This window comes from Mustela nigripes, chromosome 16 (assembly GCF_022355385.1).
Source record: "Mustela nigripes isolate SB6536 chromosome 16, MUSNIG.SB6536, whole genome shotgun sequence".
Lineage (NCBI taxonomy): Eukaryota > Metazoa > Chordata > Mammalia > Carnivora > Mustelidae > Mustela > Mustela nigripes.
In genome coordinates, this window is record NC_081572.1 from 8,091,874 (window position 1) to 8,107,439 (window position 15,566).

Here is a 15,566-nt window from a genome sequence, read left to right on the forward strand (position 1 = left end):
TTCTGCAACACAGTCGTCCTGGATCTCAACTTTCTCTTGCCTCCTGGAGGCCCGCCTGGAGGAGGTAAGAGCATAAACAACACTTACTGAGTCAGAGCCTCCGCTGGGGAGAGACCTCCTAAAACTGGGTACCCCCATCTTTTTTTTTTTTAAACCAAAGTGAAAACTCAAACCATTTGAATGAGTCGACTCTATGGGAAACTCATTACAGCTGATTCCAAAGTCACACGTCACACATTATTTTCAACCCTTGATTTCCCATGACATTTCCCCTTTGTTGGGAATCGCTTGCTACTGAGGAAGCAGAACTAGGATTCCAGCAATTAAGGCTGGGGCCGTCTGGTGTGGGCTGGTCTGATCCAGTTGGCGCTGGGATGTAATCAGAATGAATAAAGCCAGGGTGGGAGAAATGTCTGTGCATTTTGATAAAAAAAAAAAAAAATACCCTCCATTCTGGTTAAATGCAAGGCACGGTGTATAAATCAGCCCGGGTCACTTAAGTTAATAGCGCAGACTTGGTTTTAATATTGGTCTCAGGGTGCCTGAGACTCATTTCATTAGTGTCAGTTTAACAGTTGGATACATGGGCCAGGGGTAACATTAATGATTACTTGTGAGTTAAGTGGACACGAGCTCTTATGTAAAATGCCAACAGCGCAGAGACCTTCCCAGGCGCTGTTGCCGGCAGGCGCCACCCTTGGCGAGAGCCCTGGTGGGCAGGGTGCGGCCACGGGTCTGGGGAGCTGGAACTCCCAGGAGGATGGCTTAAGAAGGATCTGTAAACCCCAGCAGCCCTGACAGGGCCTCACCTGGAGCTCGGCCCAGGACGCCCCTGGAAAGGTGAGCCATCGCCCCTGTGGGGCTGACTCATTGTCTGAGCAAGGTTTTTCTCTACGGAGCCTGAAAACAGGCCGGGAGGCAGCTCCCTAGGGTCCAGAGGCAGTGAAGGGAGCGGCCCCTGGGACTCTCTCGGGGAAGAAGCCACTTTTGCAGCCTGGGATGGGTTTCCTGTGCCAAGATGGGATGCTTACCAGTGATTTACGCAGACATTTATAGAAAGCATACAGGCTTGCTCTTCATAAAATAGAAGAACAGTGTGTTTTCGCCTGGCAGGGCTCTGGGGCAGCTCTCAGGGTAACGTGGCTGATTGTAATCATTTCTGGAAATGCCCTGATTTGCCGTGAGGGGTGGGGAAGGCCGAGCGGCACAGGAAGGGGCCCCGAATGGAACCTCAGTGCAGGTCACCTGTCCCCGGGGACAGAGCTGAACTGTGAGTGAGGACACCTTCCCTCTCCTGCGGCCCTGGGGCCCTCCCCTGCCCTCAGGCCTCCTCCAGACAGACCCTCTTCTGTCTTCCAGAGCTTCCTGGCTGGTAGGGGGCTGCGGTCAGGGCCACGTGATGTAAGCCTAAGAGGACCGTCTTGTCGGAACCCTGAAGGAAGGGCTTTCTTCCTGGCCTTGTGAGGCCAGGGGTCTCTGGGGAGCCCGCCCTGCTGTGGACCTCCACCCAGTGGGGCTTCAGGCCTGGCTCTCCCTAAGCAGCCCTTGTCCTCGGTTGAGCTGACTGGTGACTCACCGCGCCCGTGTCTTCACCACGCAGTCTTGCCCGGGGGCCTGGTGGGCGGGTGGGCAGCAGAGAACCAGTTTTGTCAGAAGGCAGAGACCAATAAATAGCGATTTTATTTCACGGCTGCTCTGACCTCCCAGCTCTGGCTGCCAAGTTCGAGGCCATGGCTTTTGGTGGTGTAAGGGACAGCAGACCTGGCATTTTTAAGTGGAGAACAGAATCCGGACAAAAGGCAAAGTTCTACTTTTTGTGTTTTTTGCCATCCACTTTTGAGCCGAAAGCTCAGAAAACAGGAGGCTCGGACCAGACGAGCGCTCTGAGTCTTGTCCCTGGAGAAGGGGTACCAGCCACACGCCCGCCATGAGACGCTGTAGAAAGATCCATGGGAGCCGTGAGCAGGGCGGGAGGGACAGAGACACAGAGAGGGAGAAGGACAAGACAGGGTAGGAGCCGAGAGGAAGGGCAAGTCTGCTCAGGGTTCCCTGAGCCACAGGCAACAGGCCAGCACAGCCCGAGCAGCTTAAACCCCAGACAGCTGTCTGCTCACAGGTCTGAGGCTGGAGCACCAAGGTCAAGGCAGGGCAGGTTGGTCTCTTCTGCGCTCTCTCTCCTTGGATCGCAGACGCACGTTCTTCTCGCGTGTCCGTGCAATGCACACATGCCCGTGTCCTAATCTCTTCTTACAAGGCCACTGGTCCAGATAGGGCCCACCTGGATCATCTCATTTTTGCCTTCGTGACCTCCTTAGCGACCCTACCTGCAAATATAGCTCGGGTTTCCGAGTCCCGGGGTACTTCTCTGGGCCAGACGGAGCAAAGCGCCAGTGGGAAATACGGTGCCTAATGGAACCCTCGCACAGCCCCGAGGTGGAGGTGTGCTTGTTCCCATGTGCAGAGGAAACAGGCTCGTGGGACCTCAGGATGATTGTTCCAGTTCCCTGACTTCCAAGGCTCCACCTCTAAGGCAAAAGAGAAACAAAAGGAATAAAAAAACAAGGTTTCCAGGGGGCTGGCATCAGAGACACACTGAGACCTCTCCGTGGGCCTTTGGCGTCCCTGTTTTACTTAGGGGGGATCTGGAGGTCAAGATCAGTTGCCGCTCCCTATGGTCCTGTGATGGGGGACCGTCCTCCGGCCGGCACTGCTGACCCGTGTTGCAAGAGCAGACAGTCTCCTAACCTCCTAGGCCGTGACCTCATTCTGACCCCAGAGATACGGATGCAGGGTGTCCCCTGAATGAGCTCCCTTCTGCTAGGACATTGGGAGGCCTCCTCGCCCTGCTTTGGGCGTGGTTCCCGGACACCTGCCTTGGTGACGAGAGTCAGCGTCTTAATGTTGCTCCAAGCGGGCCCCGGGGCTCGTCCCACTATTCGCTTTGGGATGCGGCCATTGTCCCCTGCCTCATGCTGGGCCCCGTTTCAGCATGAGACCCTCAGTGGGGTACACTTGGTCATGTAAGGTGAGTGGGGGTGAAGAAGAGCTTTGGTTTGCTTCCCGCCACCTGAACCGACCACGTCACAGGCTGGCCAGGTGTCCAGACACCTGCCTGTCTCCTCCTGATGCTTTGGAACCTCGGTGCTATTCTTGGTAAAACGGGAGTAGGGAAACCTTACTCAAATGTTGTGGGTTTTTTGTTTTTGTTTTTGTTTTTTTAAGATTTTTATCTCTTTGTTTGTTTGTTGACCGACTGAGCCACCCCAGTGCCCCTTAAATGTTTTTATTAGGAGATCATGTAGGAGATGACAGCCAAAAATGAGGGTGGTAATAGAGACTCTTTTTTTTTTTTTTTTTAAGATTTTATTTATTTATTTGACATTGAGAGAATGAGATCATAAGTAGGCAGAGCAGCAGGCAAAGAGAGAGAGGAAGCAGGCTCCCTGCCGAGCAGAGAGCCTGATGCGGAGCTCGATCCCAGGACCCTGGGATCACGACCTGAGCCGAAGGCAGAGGCTTAACCCACTGAGCCACCCAGGAGCCCCAGTAATAGAGACTCTTGTGTCCAGGCTGCTAAAAACTCACAGAACACCACACGAATCACAAGAATGTGACATTTTGAGCTATAATGGTGTGAAGAAATAGTTCCTTCCCACCTCTGCCCTCTGCCTCTAAACCTTTTCAGTCTTCGTACATGAGCCTTTTTGTGGTCATTTGTCTGACCATGTTTCTTACGTTCTTGTTAATGGTTTTTGTTAAGAGGAGCTCGTCAGTCCCTCCACAAAGCCGATTCCTCTCTCCAGAATGTTGTAAAGCCAAGCGTTGCTTCCCCGAAACTCTCCTGCCTCCCCGAAGACTTCAGCTGCCTCATGATCCCACTGGAATATCCAAGTGAAGAAGGTCATTTTGGTACCAATTTAAAACATGATATACATTTTAAAAAGGACAGGGGCTTGCTGCAGAAATCAGCTTGAAGGAGTGTTCCCCTTCGCCAAGTCTGGCACGAATTTGAAGGCCATCATGATTGAGCTCAGGGTAGAATTATTATCTTCGCTTCGGCTGCTACAGCAGAAATACTAGAGTCTGGGGATCTTGCACAACAAACATTGCTTTCTCACAGTTCTGACGCTGGGAAGGCCCAGGTCCAGACACCAGTGGATTCAGTGTCTGGTGAGAACCCACTTCTGGGTTCAGAGATAGCCATCCCCTTGCGGTGTCCTCACGCGTGGAAAGAAATGGAAGGCTCTCTGGGGTGTCTTTTATAAAGACACAAATCCTATTCATGGGGCCTCCACCCTCATGACCTAATTCCCTCCCAAAGGCCGCACCTCCTAACACCATCACACTGGGGGTTAGGATTTCAACATAGGAATTTTGGACCCAGGGGGACACAAGCATTTAGTCCATAAAAATTACAAACCATTAAATATTCCTATATTGATGAGTCTATAAATGCTGTTGCTAGGCGGTTGGTTGACAGACAGATCATTGCTAACACAACTCTGAGGGCCAGAGGATAAATGTGGGGAGGCAGTTAAGCCCGAAAACACCATTTTGAAACCATGTTATTTTTAGCCACCGAGGCTTGGATGTTACTCTTTATCTTAGCATAACCCATCCTGTCCTATCCTTATGCTCTACATCTTTGCAAATGGGATTCCCTCCACTTAGAATATCCCCCCTCCTTCCACCTGGCAAATTTTTATTTGTCGTGCAATGCCCTGTTTGGGTGTCACCTCCTGGCTGATGTCCTCCAAAGATAGAACCATCATTCTAGCATCGCTTCTCTTTGGCCATGGGGCAAGAATTTATTGAGCGTCTGCTGTATACCAAGCCACACACGGGGTATACACCATTAATGCAACCGAGTCCCTGTCCTCCTGGGGCTTTCAAAGGGGGAAGCACAGCCTCAGTGTCTTGTACTTGATAGACTTGCCATGAGGTGAAACTCAGACTTAGCCATATTTCTATTTCAACACCTGCCACAGAGTAGGAAATCAGTAAGTATCTGCTAAAATATGGATGTTCACCTCCTCCCTTGTGCGTCTCCAGCCCTGATTCATAACGCTCGTGTGTACAATTTGCACCTATTTTCATGACCTCTGTTTAGTCTCCCTTCCTGGAGGTGGGTTCCTGGGGAGCCTGGCTCTGCTTTCTGGTCCGTCCAGTGTGCGTCCGGCCTGCTGACCAAGGGGGAGCTGGAGAGGTCTGCAGAGCGTGTCTCGCTTACACCTCATAGGGACGGGGCTGGAGGTCATCATCTGGGTCCAACACCGTAATGACTTATGCAGAAAATGGGAGACAGGTGATGTCGAAAGTGAAGGCTTTTTTGTCTTCTGGGACGATCACTGTGTCATGGGCTGGTCTCCAAGAACGAAGAGTGGACAGGAGACAGAGCTGTAGGTCCAGCTCCAGACCTACTGGTGCCTCCTGTTGGTCCTTGGCTCGCCCCTTCCTTCTCTGGCCTTGATTGCTCAGGTCTGCAAAATGGGGAGTGGGCATGGATCTTGGCTTCTTTGTTTCCTCAAAGGTGACATAGGTGGGTCCGCATGATACCACTCCGGAGAGACTTCAAAAGACCGCTGTGTGGGAAGCTATAAGTTTTGCCCTGTCCAGGAGCAGGGAGGGGGCCGCCCTGACCTGGTCCAAGCTTTTGGACACACCATTCCATGGCCTGGACTCCTGGGAACATTTTTGTGAAATAACACTGCTTCCCAGTCCCAAGAGAAAAATCTGGCAGAAGAGAGCCGTGCACACTCACCCTCCCCTCTGCGTGGGGGTAACACATCAGTAGGCGCTCTAACGAGCCAGCACCCCTCCCTAAAGCCATGGCTTGTTTGCTTCTCCTAGGAGCCTGGCACCGAGCCCTAGATACTGTCATTGTCTTGGGGACAGACGCCCCTCCCCCAACACCTTAAGTGGCCCGCACCGCCAGCTTCACCCCAAAGCAGGCTCCCAACCCCGGAGCCCTTAGAGCATCTCCCCATCCCCGTGGCTGCCAAGAAGCAGCATAAATGTGCTCGGCCGGTTGGGTGCGAACGTGTGCATCTTTCCGTTCAGAAAGTTCTCAGGCTGGGCTGCTGGGGGCTGATCTGTAGAAGTTCATTCACCACTTGCTGTTGGTTGGTTTTTCTCTTCCAAGGGAGGCGGGGGTGTGGCTGCAAAATAAATCTCAGGGTTTTTTCTTCTCCCCAAAGAAATCATTGTGTTGTAATGCAGGGAGAGCCCAAGCTGATGACATTTTTATGGGGCTGCCTCTAAGTGAAGACTGGAGTGTCTGCTAGGGCCATCCGGAGAGCCGGTGGATCTCTCTCTCCCCCCTTTTGCCATCGCCCGCCCTCTTTCTCTCAGAGCCATACAACTTGAGCTCAATACTTGTCTAGAATTCTCCGTGGGGCTACCTAGGCCAAAAGGGGGTGAGATGGGGGAGATGACATCATATCCTCATGAGCCGATTGGCTGCTCTCAGGCTTCAGGAATGATATCATCTCTGCTTCTGCCTCCCCACCCCCCTCTACTTCCAGTCCTTTCCTGGCCGGGCAAGCCCCCCTCCCCGGCACCCTACCCCAGGACACCCCGTTGCCTTGGAGACCACAAGTTTTCAACCTCGTTGTCTGAAGGAATGGTAATTCATTATATGTCTGACATGGGGGTGAAGGGTACAGGGAGGGAGACCCGGGCTGGACGGTGGGGAGGGGAGGTTGTAGACAAAAAAAAAAAATGAACAAAAATATGTTTCACGCATGAGAAACTGTCAAAGATGGTGGAGAGGGAAAGGTCATTGCAAACAGCGTTTGTGAAATCGAAAAATGGACACAGAATTCTAAAAAAACAAGCAGTGGCCGAAATATGGTTGAAAATACCCCCTCCCACCCCCCACCCCCCGAGACAGCTCATTAGGAAGGTTTTGGAGAGAGAATCACCGGCGGTCTGGGGCTGTTGTGTTATCTTTGAAGGAAAGGCCATCCCCTCCTTACCCCCTCCCTAGGTGTATACACTAGATAGCTCTCCCCTCCTACAGGCTTTGCTCAGAGAACAAGCCATTTCTTGCAAAAAAAAAAAAAAAAAAAAAAAAAAAAAGGACTAGATAAGGATCCCCCTACACCCTTGGTGTTTGTGGGTATCTCCAAGAACCGAGCGCCAATGCCTTGGTTTGAATTCCTGGAAACCAAGGCAAGAGAGAAGAACCCTACTGAAGTTACGCGCGCGTGCGCGCGCGCGCGTGTGTGTGTGTGTTTCAATTATCCACCGATTCCCTGTCTCCATGGATCATATTCTTTAGGGGGTCATTTAATCTTAGCTTTCCCTAGGGCAGTTGAAAGGCAACATACAAATTCCCCTTGGTCCTACCCAACCTCTTCGTGTGACTTCTTCACTCTCTTTCCTCAGCAAGTCTTCTGACAATGTGTCTATTTGTGGTTTCCCCTATGTGTGTTCAGTGTTTGTTTTCTTGTCGGGAACATTCTTACGAGTCCGGAATTCCAGATGTGTGGTTTAGAAAATCGGCGGGGCTCCTGCCTCCTTGGGTCCCTACTCGTTACTTCTAACTCCCCACCGCTGCTCCTTCTTGGTTTTCTTGGTCTCTTACAAGGAATTCTGAATCTGCAGTGGGCTGGGTCAAAGGGAAAAAGCAGATGATGAAGAGAGGCATTAAAGATGTACTTGCTGGGCAGTAAGATGTTCTCGTGTGTGGCATAGCAATCGATGATTTTTTCCTATATGCCCAGAATTCACTAACAACTCGATAAAAGCTGGGTACCGTTATCTTCTTACTTATTCATATAGATTCTTTTGGCCAACAAAATATTTTGAAATACCAGCTAGAAATGGATGAAAACCATAGCTACATAAATATGTATACACGTACATATGCCTACATTTGCACATACATATGTAGGTCCGTGTGTGTGTGCGCCTGTGTGTGTCTATGTGATCGCATTTCCTTATTTCTGTTTTTGAAGTTTCCAAATGTTTTGCAGTGAGTAGGTACTACAAATATAATCAAGAAAAAAAAAAAAAGCTATTTAAAGGAATCGGTCATCGGGCAGGATGTTCCAAAGGGCAGATGAATATAACTTCCAAGATGAAGTAAGCGGGTGTCTGTCAACTCGCCGTTGCAGAGAAAACAAGGTATGCGTTTGTCCCCAGAGGTGTGGTGACGTGCGCGTCTCTGGAGGCCTGTGGCTTCCCTTCCGTTCTGCCGTGGCCTCATTTCTCAGCCTCAGAGGGGAAAGCAAAGTCACTGAGTACCAGGATGGAGGCGATCTTGGGCAGCCTTCCGAACCACCCTCCTCCCATTTAATTGGACATTTAATGGCTCTTGAAAAGTGAGTATTAATCCGAGATTGACACAAGCTGTGGCCTCGGAATCCACATGGCCAAAACCAAAGTCATAATTTCCCCAAACTGTCACCTACCACCCCTTAACGTTCCCACGTCTGCCCCCAGAACCACTATTTTTGTCCAAGCTAGAAACTTTGGAGTCACTTTTGATTAATCCCTAAATGTCAGTCTCCAAGAGATCTGTCAAGAACAGTTTGTTTTTCCTTCCAAGTCTGTCATTGCCTTCATCCTTTCCAACTTCCCACTGTGCTAATCCAATCCATCCTTCAAACTTTCAGCTAAAATGCCGTCTCCTCCATGAAGGCTTCCAGGATCATTTCTGCTTTTGCACATAAACATCTAACCTGAATTCCAGCAGGACGAACGGACCCTGGATTCTGTATCCTTGCTTTGTTGGATGGGTTTGACTTGGTTCCCCACCCAGACCATATGGCTCTAGAGAGAGCAGGGACTTAATAAAGTCACTTTACAGGAGCTTGATACAATTTACTGCTTAAGCAAGAGGAAGCCACCGCCTCTCTCGACAGTGTTTCACTTTATTCCCTCTATGGGTGTTTTGCCAAACACCGGATCTGAACAGATGTCTACTTTTTTACCTTAAGCAAACTTTTCTCTCTTGCATTTCCATTTAACCCTATTTCTTCTATGTTGTTATCCTTGAAAATATTGAAAAATATCCTAATAAATCGTTACAAACACTCTCAATCGATTTATGAGGCAGGACAGTCTAACCTTGAAGAGTGTGGATTCTGGAGCCAGACTGCTTAGAACGGGGAATCCAATATGGTAGCCACTAGCCACATGTGACTATCTCAATTTAAATATATTAAAATTAAGTAAAATGAAGGCTTCAGGTCCTCAGTCACACTACCCTCAAGGGCCCAGGAGCCACATGGAGCTAGTGGCTTCTATATTGGAAAGCAATGATATGGGACACATTAACCCTTGCAGAAAGTCCCATTGGCTAGCACAGGCCAGATCCGTATCCCAGCCCGGCCACTCATCCTTGGCGTGAGCTTAGGCAAAGTATTTAGCTTTCTGGGCCAATGTTCTCATAATGCCTACCTCCTTGAGTCGTTTGAGCCTCATATGAGTCAACGGATAGATCGTAGTTAGCCACGACGGTCTGCAGCAATCTCCTTTCCCAGCTGTGGATTCCTCTCCATGACCTGAACTCTAGTCCGTGGATCCGTATCACATATTTCATAACCACATTCTCACTACGTCCTGCCAAGAGCTCTCTTAGATCTCCCTTAAAATGCAGCATCATCTGGCCGGAAACCTTTCACGGAGACCACCGTCTTCTTACTCACTCCCATTTCAATGACGCTGTAAAACCAGAGGCGACCCTGGGAAGTGGGAATCACTTTATGCTGGACCCTCATGGCCTTCCGGCAGAGCTCCCAGTCCTGGTTAGCACCCTTCCAGCCTTTCCTCTCTGCCTTGTCGAGGGCAGCGAGTGGAGAAGCCGGAGCGTCGTCGAACCAGGCGGCGCATTCTTCCCTGGTGACTTAATGAGCCGGCATGACTAAATGACCATTAGCTGGATGTTTGTGTGAACTGCAATAGAAAAGTTCCTCTAAACTTCCTGAAAGGGAAGATAATATATCTAAATAGCTTCCTGTCTCTCTGGTGCCAAGCAGCAGCAGAAGCAAAGCCGACTCTCCAGCCGGGAAATATTTAGCACGTCGGGTGCGCTCGGCCCCTCCCTGTTGGGACGAGGGAACCAAGCCGGGGAATAAGTGAGCCTCCACGTCCTCCTGGACGCCCGTGACATTGGGCCAATTATTTCCGAACGGGGTACCAGAAGACACTGATGGTGAATGGAAGGTCGGAAGGGACGTGGGACGGAGACGCGGTGACCTTGACTCTCCTGTTGTTCACCTTGATACATACGGTGGCATCCGGGCCTGGGCGATCTTTGCTTTGGCTCTTGGAAGCCTCCGCTCCTGTCTTGCAGGACAGGGAAGAGCAGACGGCTTCCTGTCTGCCGGGAGACGGCTTCCACACCTCCGTGCGTGCTGCTCTGAAAGACCTTTCCATTGCTATTAAAGACGTGTTTGGGGGCTTGACTTTAAATAGAAACGGCTCCTTCACGTAGCCAAGCCACCTCCCGGACGCCAGGAAGCCCCTCTTGCATTTGCCGTGGTTGAGGGCAGGCATGTCAGAACCTTCTCAGAAGTCCAGGTCATGTGTTCCCCCAACCCCCACACCCTGAGGGGTTTGTCGTGGGGCGAGGTCGGTGGCTTGAGAAAGACAAGATATGCCCTGTGCGGTAGGTGCCGCCTGGGACTAACTCGTGCCATCTGCCCCGCTCCCCGGGGTCAGCTCCGTTGGAAGTGGCCCAGATGTGAGCTTTGGGTTCCTCTCTCAGCATCCTTCCCCAAGCACCCTTTGTCCCTCTCTCTGACTGCCGGCTACCCTGAGCCCCATCAGCGGCTCTTCTTGGGATCTAGACAAGAGGTTGGCAAACTTTTTTTTTAAAGGGCCAGAAAGGGACTATTTTAGGCCTTGCAAGTCAAGAGGCCAAGTCTGTTCCATTATGTAGGTGCTTACATAACCACTTAAAATCTAATCCTCCAAACATTTAAAAAACAAAACAAAACAGAACCCAAACCAAAAACTTTCTTCGCTTGAGGGCCATAGGAAAGCAGGTGGCAGACTGGATGCAGCCTGTGGGCTATAATTTGCTGACCCCTGAGGCAGGGGGTAAACCGTGATGCAGAACTGCTGTCTCACAGATGACAAATGTTAAGGGAGAAGTCCCTGGGTGCTGGATGCCATCCTAGCTGTTGGGGACACCACTGAAAAGCTGAACGAGGTCAAACACGGATTGTATCCTCGGGGTTCACTCTGTAACAGGGATGGTAGGTTGATAAAAAGATTGTACAGTGGGGCACCTGGGTGGCTCAGTTGGTTAAGCAGCTGCCTTCGGCTCAGGTCATGATCCTGGAGTCCCGGGATGGAGTCCCGCATCGGGCTCCTAGCTCCACGGGGAGTCTGCTTCTCCCTCTGACCTTCTCCCCTCTCATGCTCTCTCTCTCTCAGATAAATAAATAAATAAAACCTTAAAAAAAAAAAAAGAAAGAAAGAAAGAAAAAGAAAAAGAAAGATTGTTCAGAGACCAACGCAGAGAAGCGGATGTTCACAGAGACGAAGTTGCAGAAAGTTCTCCAGCCCGGCTCTGGGGTGGGTGTGTGCATGTGTGAATGTGCGTGTGCATACATTGGGGGGTGGTTAGAGAGAGTAAGGGGCCCTAGAGAGGAAAAGAAACAGCTTCCCAGTTCTCGAGCTGAGAGCCTTTAGGATCTCTCGGATTAAATAGGAAGCCATGAGGCCCAGACCGAGGAGCAAGGAGGCAGGACGTTCCCAGCAGAGGGGAAAGCGCGGAGCTGGGAAACAGCACAGGATTCTGGGAGCAGAAAAGCAAGCCAAGGAGAGCCGGACTGCAGCGTGGGCACGCCAGCTGTCCTCGCTATGCTCTGGTGGGAGGGCTCACTGGGGGCCTCACATATGGGTGGGGACTTGGCGCCCATTATCAGGACCTGAGATACGACCCTGAGGTGTGCTTGCGTGACTGTCTACAAGAGTACAGAAGAGTTAAGTGACACACAGAGAGAAGATGGGACCACATTCCAGGGGAAGCTGGTGTGATCCTTACGCTAAACCACCCCTGGTCCCTCATTACCGTCTCAGAGCCACCAGACTCTACGACCACCCTGTCGGTGTCTCTGCCAGCTCAACCCTCAGGGGTTTTGACAGGAGGAGCCCTGGCGCTCCAAGCCATGAGCCATGAGTGGCTAGCGGCTGCCATATTGGACCGTTCTACTGGATGGCGCTGGTCTACAGGACCCGAATTGTGTTCCTAGCTTGGCTTTGGGAAGCGGTTAGACAACAGTGAATGAACGAGAGAAACAAAGAGAGAGGGAGAGAGGAAGGAAGAAGGAAGGAAGGGGAAAAGAGAAAGAAGAAAAGAAAAGCCGGCTCTTCTTTACAAAACCGGCAAACACTCGTGATGTGGGAATGTCAGGGCCTCTCAGTGAAGTGAGCAAGACAGAAGAGAAACGAATGGGGCTGAGGTGAGGACATGGTGTTTTCCCCAATATTACTAAGCAACCATGTCCTAAAAATTTGCCCAGCCAGCGACAGCATTTTGTTTACCAGGAAGAAAACACTTGAAAAGGAGAATATTTGGCGGAAATGCGCTTGGGATTAGCAGGGTTTTTTTTTTTTCTTTCTTTCTTTCTTTCTTTTTTTCTTTTAATGCTGTTTTGTTTTTCTTCTGGGTTGTTCAAGGTACTGACCTAGCGCTCAGCCCCCTTTGCCAAGAAACTCCTTCCCGGCCTAATTAGCCTTCGGTATTGTGCGCGCGCGCGCGCGGGGCTGGGGAGGAGGGAGCCCGGCACAGCCAATGGGGGCCAATGAGGTTGGGGTGGGGGAGGGGGCTGGGCTGGCCATTAGATGCCGAGGTCTTGAAAATCCCTCTGTAATTAATTTTCTCCTGCATTAATTAGAGAAATGTTGGAACGGGTGCGAGAGGGAGGGGTTTGTTGCCCCTGAGCTGCTTTTCAGGGCGACTTAGGGGAAAGATGGTAATCAGCAGGAGCACTGGGGACGTGGTCCGGGTTTCAGGAGACTCTCCTGGCTGCGGGAGGGGAACCCAGTTTAACCAGGGGCTGCTGGGAGGCACCGGCTTTATTTTACCTTGGGCTGCATGATGGTAGGCCCTTCTCCCACAGCTTGGGGTGCATGTGGGCGCACACAGGGATCACTGCTTCTCCATCATCTGCCCATGCACTCTGAAGACACAACCTTCAGCCCGGTTCTCCATGAAGAGCCCCATTGCCCTTCTAGCAGTATTCGAATATAAACCGGAACACCACTTGCTTGTATCCCCTCCAAGAACTCCCTTTTAGCCTGCACGGGAGCTGCGGGTCATTTTCCCTGTGCTTTTTCTCTGTTTTCAAAGACTCCACAATGATGACCCGCCTACAAGGGAGTTTCTAGCCCCGTGGAAACAGCCCTGAGAAGATTCTAATAAAAGCTTCTGGAATCTTCCAGCCCACAGATTTCTCTATCCCGAGTCCCAGTGTGTTGAAAATGACGTTGGGGAGGCAGGAAGCCAGCATGCTTCTAGAATCCAATGCCAATTCCCCGGTCCTGTTAGCCGCTTTTATGGAAATTTGAATTGAGCCCAGCTTCTTCTAGACTCCGGGCCCGTATGGATTTTATTAATTCCACCCATGGCTTAATAGTTGTGTTTGAGCTGGTGGGTCACGTCCAGCAAGCAATAATCCTGTGTCTTCAGGCCTGTCCCTGGGGCCAACACCTTTAGTTAATAGTTCAGTGGAGTTCTCCCAAAGAGGGAGAGCCAGCTTCGGCCTGTTACTGGTCTCCAAGTGGTCAAACCAGTGCCTCGGAGGAAAAAGTTTAAGCTCTGGGCTCCCAGGAGGCTTCTTCATTGACTGCTAACAACATGGTACCCCTTCCGTGGAAAGAGGCCTCCAGGGACGGACGGGCCTGTTGCTGGGGTAGAAGGAGGTGACAACCAGCTTACCTGGCTGATTACTTTGACTCCACTCTCTTCCTCTGCGGGCGGGGCCGGGGCATCTGGACCGAGGCTCCCAGCCCCTCCATCCGCAGTCATTTCTGCCAGCTGAATGCACCGCTTCCCTTAAACCTTTCGGAGCTCAGGATGGCCTCCCCGGCCCCATCCCCTGCTGCTCGCCACCAACGAGCCACCCCGGGGCGGGAAGGATCTTTGACCCGGTTCTTCTTGGCCCACGTGACCCTTATCTCCCTGGAGGGAAGGATGAGCCGAGAGAGGACAACAAAAGAAATGAGAAGCTCGTGGGGCAAGTTCTGGGCAGGAAATGGGGCTGGGAGTGAGGGCGATAAGACCAAGACAGAATCTCCTGGAAGCTATCAGCACCTCTGGGAAGCAGCCCGTGCCCTCTCTCTCCCCAGGCCCATCCCCGCTGCATTCTTCACAGCAGCTGTTTCAACTCTCCTCCTCCCTCCTCGGAGGCCTCCGAATCCACCCCCATCATTCACGGCGGATGACTTCACCTCCGGCTCGACGGAGAGGATGAAGCCGCGGGTCTACACGGACGGCCCGCGGGCGGCCCGCGCGTCCGGCTGTGTCGTCAGCGAGGATCCGGGTCTCGGTCGGGGCTCTGCCACTTCCACAGCTGCTCGCGGCCCGTTGGCTTCGCCTCCCTCAGCCTCAATCTCCCCACCTGTAAAATGGGTGGCGGCGACGTTTCAATGAATGCGCGGAACTTGCGTGTCAACAACGGTCGCTGTTAAGTGTCGCGAGTTGTGACAAGTGAGGGCCACCTCTGCGGTGACCACCGCCATACCATCACCCCCATTCACTCCCTCAACCTAACAGCCCCCACCTCGGGTCACAGCCGTGCTTCCTCCCGGCCTTCTGGATGTCGTCGGGGAGTCCTGTGTCTCGGCTGTGGCTCCTCCGCTGGAGCAGGAAATCCTAATGAGACCTGCCCACTCCTCTTGGTGCCCAAACGTGCTCCGGTTCCATTTCACTCCCCCCAGCGCCTGCCTTCTCTCCACGGCTCCCTCACACCACGGTCCCATCTCTTTCCCCCCTTTCTCTAGCAGATGGACCCAAGGAGTCGTCTAAGCTTGTCGACACCACTTCCCGGCCTCCCACGCCCCCTCAACCCCCTGCAATTTGCCTCCTGCCCCCACGGCTCTGGCAAACTGGAGCTTTCCAGGCCTTCCCGAGGGCCCTCCTCAGGCCTGCTCAGTCCTTCTGGAGTGTCGGGCTCTGTGGAGGCGAAGGGCCATTCCCCAAGCTCTCTTCTCCCTGGGGCATCCATGATTCTGCTTCTCCCAGGTTCCTCATCTCTTTTGCTTATGACTCATGATCATCTGTCAGGGAGCCCCGAGTGTCATCTTGTTTGTCCTCTTCCTGGGTGGTCCCCCCCACCCCTCCCCCACGCCTTCTTCCACCATTTTACCCACGAGTCAGCCAGATCCGAGTCTCCGGCTCAGACCTCTCCCGTGCTCTGGATTTGTACTTCCAGCTTCTTGCACATTCTTCTCCGCAGACTGCGTGGCTCTCCCCATGACTCAACTCCCCTAAGGCTGGAAAAAACCCGCCAGCGCCCGAGCTCCCTCCTTCTCTCCTCTCCCAGCGCACAGGTCTTGTTGACCTACCTTCAGAGGCGGCCGTTGCTCTGCCATTTTCGTTCTGT

General features: G+C 52.0%; 1 long non-coding RNA gene across 3 annotated transcripts; it reads left to right on the plus strand.

Annotated features, from left to right (window-relative positions):
- Positions 1–663: 663 nt before the first annotated feature.
- Positions 664–9,009, plus strand: LOC132003167 (uncharacterized). Of its 3 annotated transcripts, XR_009400157.1 has the most exons (4): positions 664–840; positions 6,525–6,625; positions 8,149–8,327; positions 8,622–9,009. It is a non-coding gene; the product is annotated as an uncharacterized LOC132003167 (long non-coding RNA). The 3 variants fall into 3 exon arrangements; XR_009400156.1 differs by lacking the exon at positions 6,525–6,625 and having other exon boundaries at positions 7,980–8,327; XR_009400155.1 differs by lacking the exon at positions 6,525–6,625.
- Positions 9,010–15,566: the final 6,557 nt, after the last annotated feature.